At 29.9% G+C, this 24,291-nt stretch overlaps 1 long non-coding RNA gene and 1 pseudogene across 1 annotated transcript; one reads left to right on the forward strand and one right to left on the reverse strand.

The window, feature by feature from the left end:
- Positions 1–2,898: 2,898 nt before the first annotated feature.
- On the forward strand, positions 2,899–22,976 carry LOC105132612 (uncharacterized). The gene is made up of 2 exons (XR_843606.1): positions 2,899–2,939; positions 22,713–22,976. It is a non-coding gene; the product is annotated as an uncharacterized LOC105132612 (long non-coding RNA).
- Positions 5,071–12,444, reverse strand: LOC105132610 (pleiotropic drug resistance protein 1-like; annotated as a pseudogene).
- Positions 22,977–24,291: the final 1,315 nt, after the last annotated feature.

Here is a 24,291-nt window from a genome sequence, read left to right on the forward strand (position 1 = left end):
CTATTTATATTTATCAACTATTATTCAATTACCACAATACCCCTCATTTAATTATACTTACTCTTTAAGCCACCAAGGACTTGGTTGCCCTTTCCTACTAATTTTCAAAACATCACATTTGCACTACCTCAAAGCATATTCTTTGATTAACTCATTGTTCTCTTTCTCTATACTTTAAAAATCAAACATATTTTAGAGCCACTTTTATGTTAAACTTATAATGACACCTGAATGCATTGATTAAATTTTTTCATTTATTAATCTTGTTTTTATCTAGACTCGTGTATTTGTTAAAAGCGACACCACTCAAACTTTTATAGAAAAAATAGATGAGAAGCTTGTCATTATTAATTACTTCCTCCATCTTGATTAGCAGATCCTTAAATTGGTCTTTGAACTTAACATAAACATGTATTTTTCAATTCCAATATATGATGACCAACCATTAATTATATAAGCTAATAATAAATCGTCTAATTCTGGATTGTACTCTTTATATATATGACAACCAATACACCGCAAGGAATAAAAATACCATAATAATAAACTAAGAAACACAAATGTTTACCCACTAATTCTATTACTTAATAGTCAACAATCAAATAGAAGAGCCAACAATAAGCAAACTGATTTTGGGTTGAGTTATCAAATAGAAGACATTGAATGCATTATTATTACATACAAGTCTCAACACAACCCATAAATCTATCCATGCATAATTTTTTTTCCACGTATTACAAATAATTCAATTAATATAAACAAATATAATCTAACCAAGAAAATAATTCACACCACACAGATTACTTAAACAAAATAAAAAACAATATTCACCTACAAAGTCATGTATTAAAACCCAATAAATATTCCATAAATAATTTTAAAATAAATAAATCACATGTAAGGTTTTAAAATTGAACTTTCCAGTATGGCGGAGTTTGTTGGGACTGGGGAGGTTGAAACTAGGCACAACAAAGCTAGAAAAATAAAATAAATACATAGAGTTTTTGGTTGTATAGTGCATTTTTCTCACTTGTCGATGAGTTTGGGGCACGCGTGAACTGGTCTAGAAATTATGCATCCTTTTCTTCTTGCTCTCTACACCAATGTTAACACGTTTGTTGCTATTCAATTTTTTATTTAAATTTTTAATAAATTTTTTGAAAAAATAAAAAAAACAGCAAAAAAACAATAAAAAATCTAAAAAATATATTTTTGATATATTTACATAATTTTTAGCATTTTCAATATCAGTTCAGAAGAATTTAAATTTTCAAAGGTATTTTGAATGCATTCAACTTTTAACGCGTTAATTTTACAATTTACTAATTTTTCTTGTTAAGTCAACATTGATATTGCTTGCTTTCAAAAATACAAAAAAATAAGAAAAATTAAAACTTACAAAAAAAAATCTCATAACCTGAGTCATGGAGTTAATGGGCTAATCCAAGTTATTTTTATTTTTTTTTAATTTATTTATTTCAGTTTCTCCTTCAACATTTGATTGGTTTGCTTTGTTGAGTTATCTTGTTTCATGACCCGAGTTATAAGATTTGGTTGGCTTACCTAGGTTTACTATTATTGTTTTTCTTTTTTATCTTGTTTTGTTAATTGATTTTTTTTTCTATTATCATCCTTTTACATTGGGGTTGGTTGAGAATCAAACTTTTTATATATTTTTTTTGTTATCTCAACCTTACAACCTAAAACACATGTTTGGTGAGCTAGCCTGAGTTGACTAGGGTTCTTTTTGGTCATTTTTTAATTTTTTTTAGTTCCTTCATTTGACATTGGTTTGGCTTGGAATTGAGCTTTAAAAGTTTTTCTTTTTTTCTATAGGGTTATTCTGTTCTTATGATCTGTTTCATGAGTTTGACATGTTTATCCGACACTAAGCTTTTTTTTTTTTCCTGGATCCTTCTCTTAAAACTTTTTTTTTTAATTCCTGTCATTCTAATTTCTTGTTGGTCAACATCTTTTTTTATTCCTAGATGAATTGAAAAATATGTTTTAGATATTATTTTATTAAATTACATTTAGCTCTTGCATTTTAATAGGTAAGATTGTGGAAGATTTTTGAAAATATTGACAAGGAAAATTTTAAAAATATTGTCAAGTTTTTTTTATGCATGCTATGGTTATTAAAAGAATTTTATAACTTGTTTGATTTATTGTGATTGGCCATTTATTTATCATATAATTGCGTAAAACTTCCTTATTAGATAAATTCATATCTATAACTTGTGTTGTAATTTTTTTTATTTTTTTAAAACATGCTAACAACGTTTAAGGTTTTTTTTTCAACATTAAACAAAATCTAATTCAACATGAAAAGTAGCTTTAACCACCTTCAACCATCAATCTAGTATAACTATATATTGTATATTAACAATGCAATTTTAATTATAGGATCAATATACTATATTTGTTATTCATTAGCATCTTTCCACACATTGTGTAGGGTAATCGGCTAGTTACTAACATGTAAAAAGATGCTTTTATAAGATTGAAATTGTAAACTTGTAATATTATCTCTTCAATTCTCTTTCATTTCCTCTCCTCTCCTCTCCTCTCCTCCTACTGTTTCCACTGCCAGTTCTCTCCCTCTAAATTTCAGACTCTCTATTTTTTTCTTCTTCCTTTTATATGTATAAAGTTCTTTGTTTAATTAATGCAATAATCCTTATTCATTTATATATATAGCTTACTCTTTTAAGGCATAAATAAACAAAGGCAACAAAGCCCTTTAAGGCTTTAAAATGGGTATAAATAAACAAAAAAGATTGTAGTAATTAAATAAAGAGTTGATAAATATAAATAGAAAGAGAAAAAAAAATAGAGAAAGTTATGTTCTTAGAGAGAAAATCATAAAAGGAAAAGAAGAAGAGAAAAGAGGGAAAGATAAGGGAAATAAAAGATAGTTAGAGAAAATAAGTTTAAAGGTAAGATTTAGATTTTAAATGTTTAAATGTGTGTTCTTTTATCTTTAAATTTCTATTTTGTTGAATGTTAGGATTTTGAAGATTGTGTTTTGGCTTAATTGATAAATTGATTTGAATGTTATAGGTAATAAGTTAATTAGTTGATTTTGGAAGATTTTAGGTAAAGATAATAATTTTGAGTTATAATTTTGTTTAAATGGTGAATTTGAGTTAAAAATCTTGATATAACAGTATGTAATCTGTGAAACTTATGGGTTTGAAGTTAAAGATGATGAAAATTTAGTTGGTCCCTCAAGTTATAAAAATTATATTTTAGTCCCCAAAATTTGAAAAAATTATAGATTGGTCCCTTGAACATAATCGAGATTATGGATATAATTCCACTATATTCATGAATTTATGATATTTTTAGCTCGTTCCTTCAATTTGATAAAAGTTAAAATTTGACACTAAAAATATGATAAAATTCCATATTAATCCCTAGCTGTAATATTAGTTTTTTCAGATTAGTTTGATAAATAAATAAGGTTTATGTAGTGAATTATTATCAATTATTATTATTTGTTTTATTATGGATTAGATTTCAGGAAAACCATTTAATTTTAGGTTTTTAGAAAAAATAACTAGTTTTGTTTAAAAATATACAGGGTTATGAAATAGATCCTTAGTTAAGTGTATTAAATATGTTGTGTGTTATTTCAAGTCATTTTTTAATATGTCTCTTTTGTATTCAAATAATCTTGATATTCTGCCAGCTTGACATTAATAGGATTTTCTTTGGTATCTGCTTTTTAGTTTTGTTTACTTTCAAGTCAAGTAAGTGGATAATTTTTATATGCATGAGAAATATTATAAATATTTGATTTGTTAATATGAATTGGATCATGCTTCTTCATAATATATATGTTGGTTATTATCCTTGTTACGATAAAATACGATCAATTGTTGAATCTGAATTCTTGATATGAACCAATATATATTTTGAATTGATGACTCCTCATTTGATTGATGTCATGAATTGAGTATTAAGATAAAAATATATATGTTTAATTATGATTATGAACCTATGGTATGCTAGTCAGAATATCCATACTAACAGGTAGTGTTAGTCTTTGTGTACATTGTATTTGAACCCTAATTGGTTGGAGGAGTCACCAACATGTGTGGACTGATCATCTCATAATATAGAGCCTCATGTTATTACATTCTAATTTTCTGACGAGTTTTATCATATCATATTCTTGTTATGGCCTATTTGAGAAGTCATCCTATAAAGACCAAAAGCCATAATTGTGTGTGTGTGTGTGTGTGTATATTACTGTGTACTACCTCGTATATGTATATTAAATGTTATTTACTCACTGAGTTATTGAACTCAACTTCTCATTATTTATACTTTTAGGTTTATAATTTGTTAACAGATCACTTTTATTAGACCTTTAGAACCTATTTTTTTGTTGAATTTTGTATTTTTTTTCTTTATATTTAGTTAATGTTTCGTAACTATAAAATTATATTAACTTTTATATTAAGACAATTAAATTATAGATGAAATTAGGTTTTTTGTTATTGTTGCGTTGAACTCTGATTAACTTGAACTTTGATTGACTTATTTGAATGATAAGTTTGTATTTAAATTTAAGTTCTTATAGATATAGAATCTTGAAAAAGAACTTGTCTATCTACTAGTTATGGATTTGGAAATCAATTTGTGATAATTATATTGCTATTTCCACTTAAATCTTTCTTTTTATTTCAAAACATTAAAAGTTTTTAGTTGTTAAAGTTTGGGAATTTTAACAGCTAATCATTTTGGAAACCTTCGTGTTCCTAATCAGTTTGATTTTTTTTATATAATGATCAGTTATTATTTTTTATTTTCAAGTTGATGTTATAGTTAAATAGGATGACATGTGCCATAGCACTATTGGCTGATCAATAATATGAAGTAGTGAAGTAGGTTCACCTCCAAAAATTTTGTTTCTCCTACTCATCTTGTCTTAAACCAGTCATATTAAGATTAAAAAAAGAATTTTATTTTTAATTATTAAGGAATATAAAAACCTCATTAAGCATATAGAATAGTAAAAAAATAAATCATTATTTTCAAAACCCAAATATATAGGAAAAGGACATGGAAGTTATATATAGATTTATGAGATGAAGTATGTGTAGTTTGTGGAACTGCAAGCATTAATTAACATTAACTTAATTTTCTTAGTTAATAAGTTTCAATAAACTATATTAACGTCTTGTTACAAACTTGAAATACTAAAATTGCTAGCCTACACACAGAAAAGGCAGAAACATAGAATGAAGCATGTTAAAGAAAATCCCTATCGCCTCTGGAAGTTGAAGGCTCTGATAGAAAAGGCAAATATGAACGCAAAGAGGACTGTCCAGCCAAGAACCGCGGCTGCAACTACTCCAACAAAATCATGGTCGAATCCGAAATAGTCCTTCACATATTGTTTCACTGTTTGAGTTTCGGTGAGGTCTTTCTGTATATCTCCATACTGTGATACAACCAATCCATACAAGGACCATGATACGGGGCATGCCCAGTAGTACCACCTCCACCATATAGGTATCCGCTGTTGTATTAGACCAAAGAAGAAAAAAGAATCACAATATTGTTCCTCAAGGTAACCAGTCACTATGGAAACTTAGAATTTGAAATGATTAAGATATATAGTAATATTTAGCACTTACTGGTCGAGGGACTATATACCCCGAGAAGAGGTTCCATACTAAATAAAATGCGGTGGAAACTATGGCAGCAATGTGGTGGTTTGGAGTCACAGCCACAGACATCATTCCATAGAAGGTGAAGTATAATAATGTGAAGTACATAAAGAACAGATACCAAAAGAACTTAGCAGCAGTCCATTCAAACCCAATCATTGCATAAACTATAACACCATAGACAACGGCTTGAACAAATACATAAGGAATCTCAATCAAGACCTGCAACATAAGATGAAGTTTCGGTGATCAATGCATGAAACATGCAATAATAATTTACTTGATGAGGTGAATCCTAGATTACCTGTGCAAAGGCATAGGGCAAAGCTGAATACATTCCGGCAGCTCTTTCTCTGTAGAAGACAGTTCTTTCAACAGCCACCACTGGCTGTTACAGCTGATCCATTTTGAAAACCAAGGAAAAGAACAGCTGCATACATTGAACCCATAGCATTGGAAAGATCCTGGGTAGTGCCCCTACAGTTTGTAAGACAAGTTAGATGAATTGGTAGAACTGCATGTGGCAAACCATCAAAGCGTCACCTTCTATATATATTGTTTTAAGTTAGCCATTGTGACTTACACTTTGGAGCCAAGGTCCCAGAACATTGTCCCAAACATCAACCCTATAAAGGTTGTGAAAAGAAATCTCACGGCAGTGTATGGTGGATTCCTCCAGTATGACCAGTTTTGCTTCCACAAGCAAGCCATACATTGTGTGAAAAATGATGTCGAGTACTGCGTAGAGAAATAAATGTCCTTCGAGCCAGGAGCAGGTGTGCTTAGTTCTGCAATAAGTGCTTTGTTTCTCCTGAATTAAGCCACGCATCAGAGACAAACTTTAGACAAATTGAACTCTAATTCTCAATTATTAAGTGCTTTACTATTTCATGTCATCAAAGCTTATTTGGGAGGGCTTTAGAATATTTTTCAGTACTTTAAAAAACTACTTTAGCTGACCTGAACAGATTTGAATTCTTGTAAATGTTCGCAAAATCAACCCCCAAAGCCATCTCTTGTGATGAAGAAGTAACCTCCAGCATCCAAGTTGCTGGATTATAGCCATCTTTAATTTTACTCACTCCTTCAATTTCCTTAACAATTAAATGAATATTAGTCAATTATAGTTGGTATGAGCATAGCTTTTTAATTATTAACCAAATTAAACATACCTCGAAGTACTTAATCAGATGGGTAGAGTGACGACCCACTGGCCCAACATATATCTCTTCACCTCCTCGCTTCATCAGGAATAACTACAATGCCATGTTAATAATCCAGATTATTATGTTGATAAACTCTTGACAAAGTTCTAGCTCAGATAATTTGTTAATAATTTTTACCTCATCAAAGGCATCAAATATATCTATACTGGGCTGATGGATGGTGCAAACAACTGTTCTTCCTGTGTCAACAGTGTTCCTAATTGTTCTCATCACAATGGCGGCGGCTCTAGCATCTAGCCCTGAAGTTGGCTCGTCCATGAATATGATAGAAGGGTTTGCAACTAGCTCAACTGCAATGGTTAGCCGCTTGCGTTGCTCAGTGGACAAACCATTCACACCAGGCAACCCAACTAATGCACTGCGCAACGGATTCAACTCCACAAGATCCATGACTTCCTCAATGAACATCTAGAAATGTAGAAGTTGATTGGGTTAGGCCGACTAAAAAAACCATAATAGTTAGCACAATCACCGCATAAGATCAACTTCACCAGCAGTATCCTTTGCTAGATGGAACCGGGACACTGATCTAGATCTAAGGATAAAGTATAAAATGGTAAAGCTAAATTAAACTTAATTGGATGAAACAAGCACGAAAACAAGAAAATATTCACGCAACCCAAATCTGCACGCTAAATACCTAATGTATGAAGCATATTTAAATTCAAGGCAAACGGTGCCTACCTTTCTGGTTTCAGAGTCAACTTCTGAGGGTAGACGAAGCCAAGCTGAGTAGAGTATGGATTCATAGACGGTAACTTGTGGAGAGTGAATGTCATTTTGCTCACAGTATCCAGAAATTCTAGCAAAAGTTTCTTGCTTCTTTGGGTACCCTGAAATCTTGATGTCTCCCTCAATATATCCACTAGTTTTCCTACCAGCTAACACATCCATCAAAGTCGTTTTTCCAGCACCACTAACACCCATCAAAGCTGTAAGGATACCGGGCCTGAAAGCACCACTCACACCCTTCAAAAGCGCCAGCCTATCCTCAGCGACTCCTTGAACTTTCATTTCCTGCAAATCTCAATACCAACATGATCAGTTTTTCCATGTTCATTCAATCATATGACATCAAAGCGAGATATAATCGTACTTTACTAAATCTTGATACCTGTGGCATGTCAACGGAGTAAATAACGTCATCAAATGTGATGGAATGTGGTTTAAATGGAAGAACCATTCCTTTCTTCCTGTTGTTGCTGGCCTCACCAATGGAATCTGAACCACTTCTATTAATTTCAACTCCACTCGCTGCTTGTAAATTGAAAATATATCGGTAATTTGATACCTAATAGGCTGGGAAATGACTTGAGCACTTCATTATTTGAGTTCTTTTACCTGTGTTGGTTTGGTGACTGATTCCACGGTTTGATAACTGAACAGCTCCTTCAGAATCACCACTTTCCGGTTCTTCAGATATAACAGCCTGAGGTTTCTCATATGCTGCCAACATAATTTGCTATATTAATATAAGCTCCAACTTTCAAGAGGTATGGCGTTGTGAAGGTAATGACACTTACCATCGAGGACAGTGAGGGCCACAACAAAGCAGACATTGAACAGTAGTATGAATCCTGCTGTTGCCCCGACTCCTATCCAGTACCAATACGCTTCTGTGAAGAATTCGCGACTCTTCAAAACTTGGATTCCTAGTGATTCTGTGGAGCCTGCAGGAATCTGTGATTCGAAAAATAACTTCAGATACCAGTTGATTATTGAGAGCCGATGGCACAAATATACAAACGGTGAGTTAAAGAAACCATACATGACTCCAACTATTTCCAAGGAACTCATTCACTACTATAGCGTTCTGCCCGTACATCAATGGTGAAGCCCAGTAACCCCATATCCACCATTTCTTTATTTGCTCTGTTCCATTCAACAAAAAAACACAATATGAGTTCCTCCAGGTTTGGCAGAAAAAATATAATTTTCGAGTGCGATATTATACTCATCATACCTCTTGACAAGATGACGCCACCCAACGCAAAAACTGCAAGGAGCACAAATGATCCAAAGGTGTTAGCAACAATCATGTTCCTTCCAGCTGCAGCAATAAATCGAAATAGCGCAGATGCCATCTGGTTAATTAGCACAAGCACCGCGTACAGCTTAAAAAACCTGCAAAAAATGAAAGAAAGAAACACAACCTTGTTATTACAGCTGGATCAGAATGGATTCTGGTACAAGCTTACAGAAAATCAAGAATTCTTATTTACCTTGCAATGTTCGGATCAAATCCGATTACATAATAAGTTAGGAATACCCATGCAGCAACTTCAACAAATGTAATGGGAATTTTCAAGATCCAAGGCGGAATTGAATATGTCCATGGAGGAAAGAATAGGAGTTCCCTTTGCTTGTAGAACACAGGAAGCTTCGCAATGGTCATAGATAGCTCAGCCATACCATTAAACATGATCATGATCGCAGTGAAGAACAAAGCACCAGTATAAATTCCACCATCCGTGACTGTATCTCGATGCATCTTGGTCCGGAAGAAGAGTGTCATTGAAATAATTGCCATCATTGTAAGCTGATTCGAAGTGAAAAGGAGTCACATTGAATGCAAAATTTGAAAGTAAACAAAACTTGGTTATTGTAATGACTATCGATAATTACTTGGAATATCTTGAAGATGTAGACAAATGAGTTCCTCTTCATAAGCAAGAATTCTCTTGAGAAGTTTGCTTTAAGCAGATCCATCTTTCCAGCTCCGTACTTTTTGTTTACCAATGCCGCTGGATGGTTCTTGGTCTTGTCAAATGGGATTGAAAGCTCCTCTATGACCCTTCGTCCCACGCTGAGTGATTGAAATGCCTCAGCAAATTCGTTGACTGTGACAAACCTGTAAGGCTGATCTTTACGTGCCCAATACTTCTCTTGATCTTTCCTAGACGTCACCTGCGAAAAACTCCTTCATTATCGATCATGAAGATTGTGATACTTACACGAGGCTCTTTTTATTGAACATAGGAGATCCTAGTGTAGTAAAGGTTCCATGTAAAACCGCTTCATTTAAGCTTACTTCTTGCAGAAAATCTGCCACGCCTTTTCTTTCAGGACACTGGAAGCCCAAATGTTCAAAAAATCCAAGCACATGTTCACGAGGACCTTGGTACACAATTTGGCCATCTGACAGGAGAATAATGTCATCGAAGAGGTCATAAGTCTCTGGTGCTGGCTGGAGAAGCGAGATGACGGCAGTGCAATTGAGAATGTGAATAGTTTGCTTTAATGAGTTCACAATTTGGTGAGTTGTTGAGCTGTCCAGGCCTGTAGAAATCTCATCCATAAACAATGCCCTTGATGGTCCGACCAGCATTTCACCTATGACAGATCAATGGAGATTTTTGTAGATAAATTGGAGAGTGAAACGAAATAATTTTTCTCTGATGTTAGTTATGGACTAATTAATGGAGATTTTTACCGGTTGTAACACGCTTCCTTTGTCCTCCAGAAATTCCCCTTATCATTTCATCACCTACCAGAGTATCTGCACAGACCTCCAATCCTAATATCTACAATGTCCAGAGAATTTAAGAGATTTAGAGATATTATGTTCACGTTTTCTGAAGACTTTCATGACATTTCAATGCCACATAGTGGTACTACCTTTAAGACGTAATCGGTGATGACATTGGCCTCTTGACCTTGTGTTGCTACTGCCTGTAATAACAGAAACAACAGAAAATGAACATTGCTTTCTACATCATCGTAGCTTATTCTAGCTACTATAAAGGAAATCTAATAGGAAAAATATTAATATCTTTCATCACCTTCAAGAAGACATCAATATCTGGATCAGGCTTAATGTTGGCTTCTTTCTCTCTTCTCGACAACTCTGCCAACATATCTGACAATTGCAAGGATTTTTACTTAGTAGTCATGTTTAAATTATGAATATTGAACAGATCACTAGAGTGGATTATGATTCTGTTGGGATAAGCAAGTAAAATCTAGTCCATTATTCTAACCGTGAAGGTTTCCAACCCCTTGGCATCTGGCAGAGAAGGCCAAAGTTTCCCTCACGGTCATTTCTCCTATATGGAGATCTTGTTGACTGATATAGGAAGCCGTTCTTTGTGGTACGAACTCGTTCATCCCATGACCATTGTATGTCACGCGACCAGAATACTGCAAGAAAGAATTCAGCTTCTCAAATTAAAGCAGAAAACTAAAGCTAAATCCTCATGGAATACACAAATTTACGAGAATCTATCACCACCTTAAGACTGGGATCAAGCTTTCCAGCCAACGCCAACAGAAGAGTGGTCTTCCCAGAACTTGGAGGACCCAAGAGCAGAGTCAATCTAAAACATGTACATAGCAAAAAACAAAACTTATGAATAGGCAACTAACTATTGAAGCAAACAGATTCTAGATCATGATCATCTTACCTTGATGGCTTGATGATTCCACTAACATCCTTAAGGATGGTGAGTGGTTTCTTTCTACTTGGAAGTATACGAAGAGCAATGAGCAGACCCTTCAAAATTGATGTATGAGTTATTAGCTAATAAGAACAGCATCATATTTTGGCAATCAGTAGTAATAACTGATGTCAAATGTTTGCAGCTGTAGTTACCTCTATTATACTGAAAGTGAACTTGGCAAATGAAGGCAAAGCACCACTTCCTACATAAGCTTCAGCTCCAATATTTAGATGCTCGTACCGCACTTCAATTGTTGGAAACTCAATTCCAACCCTGAAACGCCAAAAATCAAGAACTTCAACAGCCAAAACAGAGTTCCTCTGTATTCCAAGTAAATAGAGGGTATTCCAAGTAAATAGAGGGAGAACAAAATCCATATTTTCTTTTTAGATCAATCCATATATCATGAAAGAGAGACTAACAAGTATCCAATTAAGTAGAACCATTTTGTTTCGATCTAAAAGCTTGATTCCTTTCTAAAATTTTCTCTGCAAACCAATCAAAGTAAATGTACAAACCAAAAGAGAATATTTTACCTTTCAACACGATTCTTGAGTTTCCACAAGAACTTCTCATTATCCTCGTCTGCAGCTTTCACCAACCTTTCCAGCAACTGTTTTCTCTCTTGGACTCCGAGTTTTTCGATATCTACCTCACTACTGACACCTCTTGATGCACTCATCAATATACCTTTCCTTAAACGATCATAAGTAGGTAGTTTCTCCAGCGCAGCCCATTTTAGAGCCTCTTCATCATCTTCTTCTCGTGAAGATCTTGAAAATGCTTCTACAGTACTGTTTCTCCATACAAACGAACCTGCTCTTAAACTATCTCTTAAACTACTACTAGCTCTGTAAATATCAGCACTCCCCATTGATGGTGGATCAGTATACTTAAACGACAACTAAAACAAACCAAACCCCAGATTTTGTTTCCTCTATTATTCTTTCTGGGTTTTGGAACTTGAATCATATAAATTTAAATGAACAGCTAAAATGATTTTGTTTTCTTGAGCTTCCAAGGGAGACAAAGTACTGAAGTGGAGCGCCCATGAAAAAATGAACATGAATGTGCGGATACTTGATAAGGACTCTACTGGCGGCTTTTTGAGGACTACTGGGGTCTTTTTATTTGACGGTCAAACTTGTTTACGTTATTGTAAACAACAGGCTATTACGGGGAGGAAAAAACGAGAAAATAGTTGAAAGTTTTTGGCTTCCTATTATTTGATCCGGTTAAAACCATGTTGTAATTATTTTTGAATTCATAAAATATGATTTATTATTTTTTTAATATATTTTTTTAACTAAAATTTTTTTAACTTAAAATTTACATAGATTTATATTATTTTATATTTAATTTTTATTAAATAAATAAAAATAATGAGATTCAAACTTGTAACTCTTGATTTTCTAGATTTTGATATTATATTAAACAATCATTTCAATCCAATAATTTAAGTTGTTTGGTAAAGTCACAAAATATGATTTATATTATTTTTTAATAAATAAAAAAATATTTATATCAAGGTTTTAAAAAAAATTAATTAAAATAAAATATTAATAAATTAATATAAATATTTTCTTACATCCTCGTATAATATCCATGGCAAAATTAGGGGGAAATAAGATAAAAGGATGAGATGAAAAAGGAGTAAGAGAAAGTATAGATTTTTTTTTTATCATTTAAATCAACAGAAAGTAAAAGCTAATAAGGAAAAAGATGCTTCTATGGAGTTGAATTTTTAATTTTATGAATTCTGGGACCAAGTCAACCACACTGTAATTATATTCAATAGGTGTGCATAACAAAATATATTTCAAGAATCCTGTTCATATAAATATTAAGCCAGTACGATATTAAAGTTTAAAAAACCTTTATTTTGAAAATATCTATTAATAGATTAAGGAAAAATGTTTATTGCTGATGAGAAAAGATGCTTCTGTATAGGGGGTTGAATATTCCATTCATTTCCTCCGGTTAGAGAGATTGATGATTATGGGTCCTTAAAGAAAAGTTTCTCCCATTTCCATCCTAACAATGTCATGTATTTATATCAATTTGGAAATTGAACTCCTATATCAATTAATTGGTCCTTAAAGAAATTTTTTTTCCCCTCACAAAATAAAAAAAAAAATATAAGAGATAATTAAGAAATAAAAAAACTAATGGCTGGGATTTTTTTTTTTTTGTTTTTATAAGCTTTTATTTTATTTAAAATAGTGGATATGGAAGTTTCTCAATTAAACCAAGTCCTTAAAGTCAGTGATTTTATTAATATCTTTCTCGATAACTTACCTAGATTGTCGATTCCGAGTACCGAGCCAATATCAATAGCACCTTATATAATGATGCCAACAGAGTCGAGGGAACTAAAGGATCACCTGCAGGATTTATTGGACAAGGAGTTCATCCAGCCAAGCGTGTTTTCTTGAGGAGCTCTGATATTGTTTGTCAAGAATAAGGATATGTCATTGAGATTGTGTATAGATTATAGACAACTGAATCAGATGACAGTTCTAAATAGATATTTATTCCCTCACATAGATAATTTGTTTGACCAATTGCATAGAGCTTAATTCTTTTCTATGATCAATCTTCGATCTAAGTATCATAAGTTGAAGATAAAGGACGAGGACATTTCAAAGATAACCTTTAGAACCTGATATGGTCATTATAAGTTCTTGGTGATATCTTTTTAATTGACGAATATGCTAGTAGCTTTCACAAACCTAATGAATAGAGACTTTGAGCAGTTTATTGATTAATTTATTATAGTTTTTATCGATGATATTTTGGTGTGTTCGAGACCTAAAAAGAAGCATGAGCAGCACTTAAGGATGATACTTCCAACTCTGCAAGATCATGAGTTGTATAGCAAGTTCTTAAAGGGCGAGTTTTAGCTTGAAAGTGTAACATTTCTTAGGCATATAATGTTATAGAATGGGATATAAGTCGATCCTCAAAAGATTGAAGATGTTAAACAGTGATTTAGACCTAATTCGATGGCTGAGATTAAAAGGTTTTTGGGCTAGGCCTGTTATTATCAGAGGTTCATAGGAAATTAATTAAGAAATAAAAAAATTCTAAAAGTTTTTACTTTGTTCAAAATAAAATCTTTTTTCTTAAATCTTTTTTTATAATTTTAATAATTGAGCAATTTAAAATATTTTATTTCATAAAAGTATTTAAAAAATTATTTCTTTTATTAGTTTAGAATAGTTAACAACTAATCATTTTCAAAACATGTTTTATTTTGATCATTTTGAAATCTATTTCTCAAAGAACTTTTTTTAAAAAATATTCTATAATACTTAATTTTTAAGAAAAGAATAATGGCAGGGAGTTTTTAGAAATTTTTAACCTCTTTGAAAGAAATTAAAATTTTTTTGTTTCTCAAAAACTAAAAATATATAATAAGGGAGCATTAATCTAATTCTCGCTATTTGACCTATGTTTCACCCCAGGTCGGATAGAAAGAATTTCAATGCAAAAAAAAAAAATATACGAGCTTTTTCAATATGTTTTTTGACATAAACAAATCTTAATTGACAATTAAAAAGATTATGCATGCATATAATTAAATAAATTAAAAATCATCTATGCCAATAAAATACAAAAAGAAAAATCATTAGCGATGACTAAAGATTAAATTGAAAAAATTAAGAGATGGATATAAATCAAATTATTTGATTATGCAATACAGGTCATATATCTAATTATGTTCAATAACTTTTTTTTATTAGAAGTTGATTTTTTATTTAATCAAATAATTATAAAAATAAACACATGCATACACACGAAAGAAATTGAATAAAATAAAAGAAAAAATAATATTATGTAAGGTTGCATATATTAGAATTTTTTAATGTTATGAGAAAACCAAGTAAAAACTAAATATTATTTAACTAAAGACTAAATTGAAAAGTTAAGAGAGACATAGATTTAGATATTTGATCTTGAAACATGGATTGCAGACTCAACTATATTTAATAATTTTATTCTTAGAACCAATGTTTTATTTAATAAAAAAAAAGACATGCATAGGAAAGCAATTAAATAAAATTGAAGAAGAAAGAACAAGTAGGGCTACACACAAAAAATATCACCTAACATCAAGAAAAGTTGTTGAAATCTTATTTCATAAACTAAGTAAAAATTAAATTATATTCTATTAAAAATATCATAAAATCTTGTTAAAATTAAAAGGAAAAAAAAGCCAATAAAAAGGTTTAATAATAACTCAACAGTGAATGATGGATTGGAAGAAAAAAAAATAAAGGACGAAATAAACCCAACAAACAAAAAATAAAAGCCTAGGAGTGTGGGCTTAAAAAAACCTAGGCCTATGTGTTTGAGCTGACTTTTAAAAAAAAATAAAAATAAGCAAGTAATGTGTTCCATGTTAATCTAGTTTTAAGCAATTGAATTGTCATCGAAAGTCAGGCCATGGGTTTTTTTGCTAAAAAAATGAATTTTCATCTTGTTTTTTACCCAAAACACATTGAAAACACCTTATATACTTTGACAAACTAATCAATGGCCTCAAATAACCCAAAAAAGCTCGAAATCAAAAGTATTCTCAAGATTAGATCTACAATCTCAAGCAATGGAAAAGACAAGAAACATTTAGGTGTAACTCTTCTGGTCAAATAGAACTCGTTGATACCAAAATCAACCTTATATTATTATTAGAAGTGGTATCAATACCAACTTTTTCTTTCTAAAATTAGAACCTGGCCACTTTCTCTTCTCTATGATACCATTGACCGAAAAATAATAAAAATAAAGTTTTGTATCAAAATTGATTTTTTTTAAATATTGAAGGATCAAAAATTTATCAAGGTCTACAATGAGCTTTTACCCTCATTTTGAAGGCACTTCCCATTTTCTCCTTTTTCAACACTTTGGTCTTTTTCTATAAAATGAAATGTGCTAAAGGCGAATTAAGTGCAACATGAATGAAAAATGCTACACCAATTAAACGAAGGACCCAATAGAGAATAAGTCGAGAGGTGGGATGCCTAGCTAATGTTTACAAAATTGGAAGGAGGGGGGACTATATATTGAGAATTTATTGATGACTAGTTTGAGCAACGCCCATGTTTTAAGATGACAAGAAAATTGCAAACACTAAGACAAGGGGAGATTCTGAAAAGTCAGGACAGGCAAATTTGACTGGTTTTCAGTTCGACATGTCCACATGATTTTCTTCTCGTATAAAATCAAAGCACCTAGAAATGTGAGAATAATATATATATATATACACTTTTCGAAAATAATGAGAAGCTTCTGAGTTAAAATTGATTTTTCATGGGTGGTAAGATGGTGAGAGCCAGAGTTTTTCGGTAAGGTGAGCCATGATTTTTTTTTATAATAATTATTTTTATATAAAAGTGGTTCTAATTGAGCTTTCTATCACTAAAATTGAATAATTTTAAACCATTCATTGATATCCATTACAAACTTCTGTTAAATTGGTTAGGCACCGTTAGTTGATTTAAATAAATGGTACAAAGCATATCGAATATACAGCTGAACTAGAAACATTAAACTTGTTTATCATAAAATGAAACCCACGCATTGCCTTTTTTATTTTTTTAATAAATAACAAGCCATTTTTTATATTATATTTATTGATTTAAATAAAACAACAATAATAATGATTAGTTTTTATCTTAACTTTATCTTTGATAATCTCCAGTCCAGCTTCCAGAAACTTGAGATTAAACGATATCCTTGCAAATAATTAGATTTAGAAACTCTTTCGAATTAAAAGTTATGTCAATATATTACCTACCGTTCTCTACTAAAAATTTGACTGCTTTTTGGGTGAAGCTACTCTTCTTCTTTTTCTCAATTCAGCTTCTTCTTTTTCAATTTTTTTTTTCAATTGCATCTTTTTTTTATTTTCAATTTCATTGTTAAAAAAATTTTAATAACCATTCAGGATATCTTTAAACTAACAAAGTTAACTAGATTATATTAAAGCAACTTCAATACAATTTAATTTTAAATTTAAACTAGGTAAAGTGTCCGGTCGAAATATTTTTTTTATAAATTTCATCCTTTTTTTCCTCAAATTCATCCCCATATTTTTTTTATTGGTTAATTGAGTTGTTTTTTTTATAAGCTAAGTCTATTGGATCTTATCGAGACAACTCTTATATAGTTTAATTTTAAACTTAAACTAGGCAAGGAGTTGGGTCATGAGATTTTTTTTATATCAATTTTATTTTTTAATTTCATTTTAGGAATTTTTTTTATTAGTCGGGTAGGTTATCTTTGAACTAATTAAGTTGATTGGTTCATATCAAGATAATTCTCATATAATATTTTTTTTGTTTATATTTTCTCTTCCTTCAAACTCTGTACCTATTCTTTTCTTTCTTATGCGCACACATCGCAAAGAGTGATCATTTATGTTTTAACTTTCTAAATAGATGGTAAAATATTAGGAGGTAAAATAAAAACTTTGAATTACAATTTATTACGATATACTTACTATTAATCATTTTTTATTAAATTGACTTTCTTTAAGATGTAAGAGCAAACGAAAGTAAGTAATTATTATCTCTAATAGTAGATAAAGTTACATCAAAGTTCTTTAAATTATTTAAAAATATATAATTATATAACATTCAAATTATATATCATTTATAACTTTATTAATTTTCAATCAAGTCTTTTCATAAAATTAATGAAATCAAATGATACAATTTATGACATTGCTTTCAAAAGGAGTAATTAAAAATTTATATTGAACATACATCAAGAATTTTTATGTCATTGTAGGATATGACTTTTAATATTCAATAATTACTTGTATAAATATTTAATTTTGTTGAATAAATATGTTTAGATGGATATTTGTATTTCATATATTCATCAATTGACATAATAAATAATGATAAGAGATGAATTTCAAAACTGAGTATTACATGCTTTATGACTACATTGATTTGGTGTCAAAAAAGCCTTGCTATTATGTTATTATAGGCTAAAATCATATTTATCATCGTAAAGGTTTGTTGAAGGGTGAGGCACCTTGACTACATGCCAATTATGACAAAGATCTCTAAAACATTTTTTTATAGGTACTCTTGATCCTTTAATTCTAATCTATAAGGATTTTACATGAGTTATCTTTAAAACATCTATTCCTATCTAGAATATTACATTCATAATCCACTAATATCAAGTGGACATAATTCATAAAAAAAAAAAATAATAATAATTGAAATAACCAATGTGTTTTTATGGGGATAAATCATCATTTCTCTATTTTCTAGAATGAAAAAAATGAGTTCATGTTATGAGCATTATTAGCATGTCATTGTAAGGATTTATGTTTTATATTTTCTTTTGCTACTAGAAGTGTCTCCCCTACCCAAGTATCTCTTAGAATCACATTAATCTCGAGTAGAATTTGGATAGGTTGACTAAATTTTTTTTATTTTGATTTACATGGATATTTCTCTTAACAAAATACTTCAAGTATCTCTTAGATATCAGTTTTTTAATTTCATTCTTCGATAAGAAGTAATCTTCAGTGTCATGTGTTCTTTCCTTGTGGAACATATTAAAAAAATTAGAAGAGCATGTGTGGAGGCAATGCCATGAAAGGTGGGTATTAAACAGTCTTTTATTTTGATAGCCATGAAAAATACTGTGAGGGTGATGTTTAGAGGAACAGTGTTCCTTATCTCAAGGAGGTTCATCTCACAATACATTAACGTTTTTTTATCCGGATGTGATTTTTTATAACGTATGTTACTTTTATAAAGCTTTTGTCTGGCAGAGCCTACAAACCCTTCCACGTGGAACATTCTCTTGTCTCATTTATCAAAGCTCCTAAGGTTATTGACTCACTCAATTCTTCAATTTGGAACATCTCTTCGTTGAACAAATATGTTAAATTAGGGCCCCGTCGATATATGGAAGTTGAATAAGTTGAATAGAATTGTCACGACTTGTCGGTCAGTCAAAACTCGTGGATCCTGAAGTGAAATGTCGTTTTACCTTTCTGTTTTTCCACCAGCATGGGGCACTGGTAATTGACGTTCGTGAAGAAGTTAGGTCTATTATACTATCTTTAATGAAGATGCTATTTAAAAAAACTTAAGTTGATAAAATAATATTTTAAATAATTTAAATATAGCTTTTTTATTATGTATATTTTAATGAAAAAAATTATTTAAAAAATCAATTGTATTAGAATGAAATAAATAAGTCTTTTATTTTTTTAACAATTTGATATTATTTTTGTATATGGTTATATTTAATTGGTTTATTTTTATTGGTTTTATTTTATTAGTTTTGGTTTTTTTTAAAGATATATAAGAATAGTATTTATAAAAAAATATTTTATCATTTTATTTAAATTTCTTTATAACATGAAAAACAAATAAAGAAAAGTCTAAATATTACTTTTTTTTATTCCTGACTCTCCCTTACAAAAACCTGCGTGCGTTGGAGTTGCTCGTTTCCACAGTTTTTTGGGTTTCTATAACCACAGCGATATAATTTTCCATTGGCAGCATCAATTGATTGGATTGTGTGACATCATCATTCATGATGTGGCTTTTGGATGTGTGTTTTTTTTGTTTTTTTGCTAAGGATAATTTTAAAACTTACATTCATGGTACTTGCTCGTTAAAATTATGTCTGAAGATTTTATTTTTTTGAATATTGTGCAAAGTGTCTTCATTAAAAAATATGTCTGAAGATTTTTTTGAATATTGTGCAAAGTGTCTTCTACAAAATTTTATTTTTTTTATTAAAAATTAAATTTATTTTATTTTTTAAAAATATATTGATCTTACAAATAATTTTTAAAAAATTAAAATACAAAAAATATTTTCAAAAATAACTATAATCACACTCCCAAACATATAACTAATCATTATTAAAATAAATTAAAAAGTTTATACATGTATTTAAGTAGATAAATTAAAAATTATTTATGTTAATAAATATAAAAAATAAGTATAGACATGTTTATTCAACTTGTGTGGTTATAAATTGAATATTTTTTTAATTAATATTTTTTTATATCAAATAAAAAATATAACTATAAATCAAATATGATGTTTACATAAAAAATAAAATGAATGTTATAAATATTAATAAAAATATATAAAATTTTAAGTTAATTGTTAATATCCTAGAAAAATAAAATAATATTGTAATTACTACAATGAAATATTATTTTTGTCTTTGTATAATATTTTCTGAAAAAAATATAAAAAAATAAATTACAAAAGAACGAAAATAAAAACAAGAAGAATGATATAAATAGACAAAAAGTAGAGTGATAGATATTTTAAATATAAAAAATAATAATTTTTTTCTGAAAAAAATGTTTTTTCCCTGTGTCTATTTTGCTTGTTAACCTCATTTCTAATTCAAGACCAATCCAATCATCAAACCTCACAATTTCAACAAGGTTCCCTGCACTAAATAACAACGGAGCGCTGTCCTGATAATCCTAAAGATCTACGTTCCATTTGCTTGGAAAAATGATAAAAAAAGATGGTTACGTCCAAAAAGGTTCTTAGAAAACAAAAACATGTCCCAAAACAGAGGATTATCCTAACTATCCACACTCTCGAAAGCATAACTGTATTGCTTTCCAGCAAACCAGTACAAATCATGTACCAGTATAAAGATAAATGTGTCTGATTTCTAATGATTTAAACATTACATGAATTCGAGTTCCGATAGAGATGAAAGGCAAGAGTAACGTTGAAGATGAAAGCTACATAGAAAAGCAATTAGAACTAAAAAGTTAATTTTTTATTTTGTGATCTTATATTTCAGTTATATAATTTGCTGGTGATAATCATTAAAAATTTATATATTTATTAAGTTTAATATTTGTAAAATTAACGAAAAGGTACGTGTAAATTAACCTGTATATCTATATTAATAAAAAATATAAAAAAAAACATGAAATATTTAATAATAGAATATAGTTTTAGATTTAAATCATAAATTCACAATTTTATTTAAAAAAATTAAAATACACAATGACTATTTTTTTATAAGATTTATAAAATCTGAAAACTTTCAACTATTAAAAAAAAACCATGAATCTAAAATAAATCCTCACACAAATTGTTTGTTGTCACAATAAATTTTTTAGATAATTAATTTTATATTTTATAAAATTACATAATAATTTAATACTACCCCAATAATAATAATAATAATGTTTTTTAATATAAGGTATTACACGTTAGTTTTCGCAGACCAAACTAATATGTTTGGTTTGAAAATGTAGTGCTTTTTTATTAAAAATATAATATTTTTTAAACACCAACTATATCTTTAAAAATTATAAAATTATATTTTTAATTTAAAAAAACACAAATTACCTCTCGTTCAAACACCCTCTAAGTTTCTCCAGGACGGAACCAGCCTTTACACAGGGTACTTTGCGCCCTGCACCCTGTGGCCCCAATAGTTTTTCTATCGCGGGAGAATTCAAACATGAGACCCGAAGGGAGCAAACTCTCAGGCCTCATCTGATATCCGCTAGGACAACCCTTTAAAGCTAATAATAATAACAACAATACCCTACTATAACCTATTTAAAAAAATTAAAATAAAACAAATTTCCATGATTTGAACTGGTGGCCTTGTTCAAACTTCTATTGAACAAAATTAAAAATAAGAATTTAGAGAAAAAACAAAACAAAAGGATGAAAAGGAATTGTTAGAAGATACTTCAGTGGGAAATGAATAAATAAACACTTTGGTAGTGTTTTTTTTTTTTTTTTTTTGCCTATTATTTGTCCAGAAAAAAGAAAATGATAAATGATAGAAGGGTGCCTTTTAATATTTTCAATCTGCACCTTATGTGGAACCAAAGCAAAGTCTCCTTGGCCTGAGATGTTTCCTTCCTCTGATCTCAAGACATAAACCAGACAACATCGTCTCATGCAATGTATTTGAAAACTTGATTTAGAAATATAAACTTTAATATGATAGTAAAAATGATATTTTTATTTAGTATTTTTTCAGTGTTGTGGTAGTGATTGTAAACATATTTAAATATTTTTTTATTTTTTTAAATGTCACCCTCGGATGTCATCTGGTCACTTTCGGGTGTCATCTGATCTCTGACATGTATTCCACTACGTTATGATAATATGTTCAGTATGTATATGTATATGTATATGTATATCATTCTACTACGTTCACTACGTTATGATAATATGTTCAGTATGTATATGTATATGTATATCAAGATAAATCATCTGACAAATTATTAATATGAAAATATCTAAAATGTATATTAAATATTATTCCTTCACTGAGTTGGTTGAACTCACCCCTCATTCTTAATATTATTTCAGGTTCTTAGTTTCTGATAGCAGTTGGACTTTGTTGAGTGTTCCTACTTCTTCAGTTTTGGGTCGGTATGCCTTGCTTATTGTTCAAGGTTGTTTTGATTCGAAGTCTTAGACGCTCCACTATTACTCTGTTTTAATTAAGTTTGGATTTTGACAATGTAATGAGTATTATGAATTATTATTTTGTTTTAATTACTGATGAAGAGTTTTGACTATCCTTTGATTTCATCAGCTTTGAGTAATATAATATTTCTGAAGATTATGAAATGCTGCGTATTTTTGAATATCTATTATTTTGATATGTATGTTTTGAGGCTTAGCGTAGGTGGGGTGTCCTTTCGACACTCCTCCGGCGTTGCCGGTCATGGACTCGGGATTTGGATCGTGACAATAAATGTGTTTGATTTCTAATGCTTTAAACATTACATGAATTCGAGTTCTGATAGAGATGAAAGGTAAGAGTTATGTTGAAGATAAAAGCTTTGTAGAAAAGCAATAGACATTTAGTGGTAAAAGTTTAGGATTAAAAAATTTATTTTTTTATTTTATATTCGAGTTTTATTATTATTATTATGATAATTATTAAAGATTTATATATTTATTAATTTCAGAGTCTAAAGAATTAATTAATGAAGATATATGTAAATTAGTTTAAATATCAATATTAATAAAAAAAATACAAAAAAAAACATAAAATATTTAATAATAAAAGATAGTTGTAGATTTGAATCATAAATTCATAGTTTTATTTTAAAAAATAAAATATGTGATAAATATCTCTTTATAAGATTTATAAAATCTTTAAATAGACTAAAAAAACTTTCAACTACTATCAAACAACCAGGAATCTAAAATAAATCCTCACACTAATTGTTTGTTGTCACAATAAATTATTTAGATAATTAATTTAACATTTTATAAAATTACATAATAATTTAATACGACCCCAATAATAATAATAATAGTTTTTTTTTAATACAAGGTATTTTGCGTTAGCTTTCGCAGACCAGACTCAGTTTCTGCAGGACGGAACCAGCCTTTACACAGGGATACAAGGTACTTTGCACCCTGCACCCTGTGGCCCCAATAGTCTTTGTCGCGGGAGAATTCAAACTTGAGACCTGAAGGGAGCAAACTCTCAGGCCTCATCTGATATCCGCTAGGACAACCCTTTAAAGCTAATAATAATAACAACAATACCCTACTATAACCTATTTAAAAAAATTAAAATAAAACAAATTTCCATGATTTGAACTGGTGGCCTTGTTCAAACTTCTATTGAACAAAATTAAAAATAAGAATTTAGAGAAAAAACAAAACAAAAGGATGAAAAGGAATTGTTAGAAGATACTTCAGTGGGAAATGAATAAATAAACACTTTGGTAGTGTTTTTTTTTTTTTTTTTGCCTATTATTTGTCCAGAAAAAAGAAAATGATAAATGATAGAAGGGTGCCTTTTAATATTTTCAATCTGCACCTTATGTGGAACCAAAGCAAAGTCTCCTTGGCCTGAGATGTTTCCTTCCTCTGATCTCAAGACATAAACCAGGCAATGGTATCGTCTCATGTTTACCACGTTTTG

This window comes from Populus euphratica, unplaced genomic scaffold (assembly GCF_000495115.2).
Source record: "Populus euphratica unplaced genomic scaffold, PopEup_1.0 scaffold87.1, whole genome shotgun sequence".
Classification (NCBI taxonomy): Eukaryota; Viridiplantae; Streptophyta; class Magnoliopsida; order Malpighiales; family Salicaceae; genus Populus; species Populus euphratica.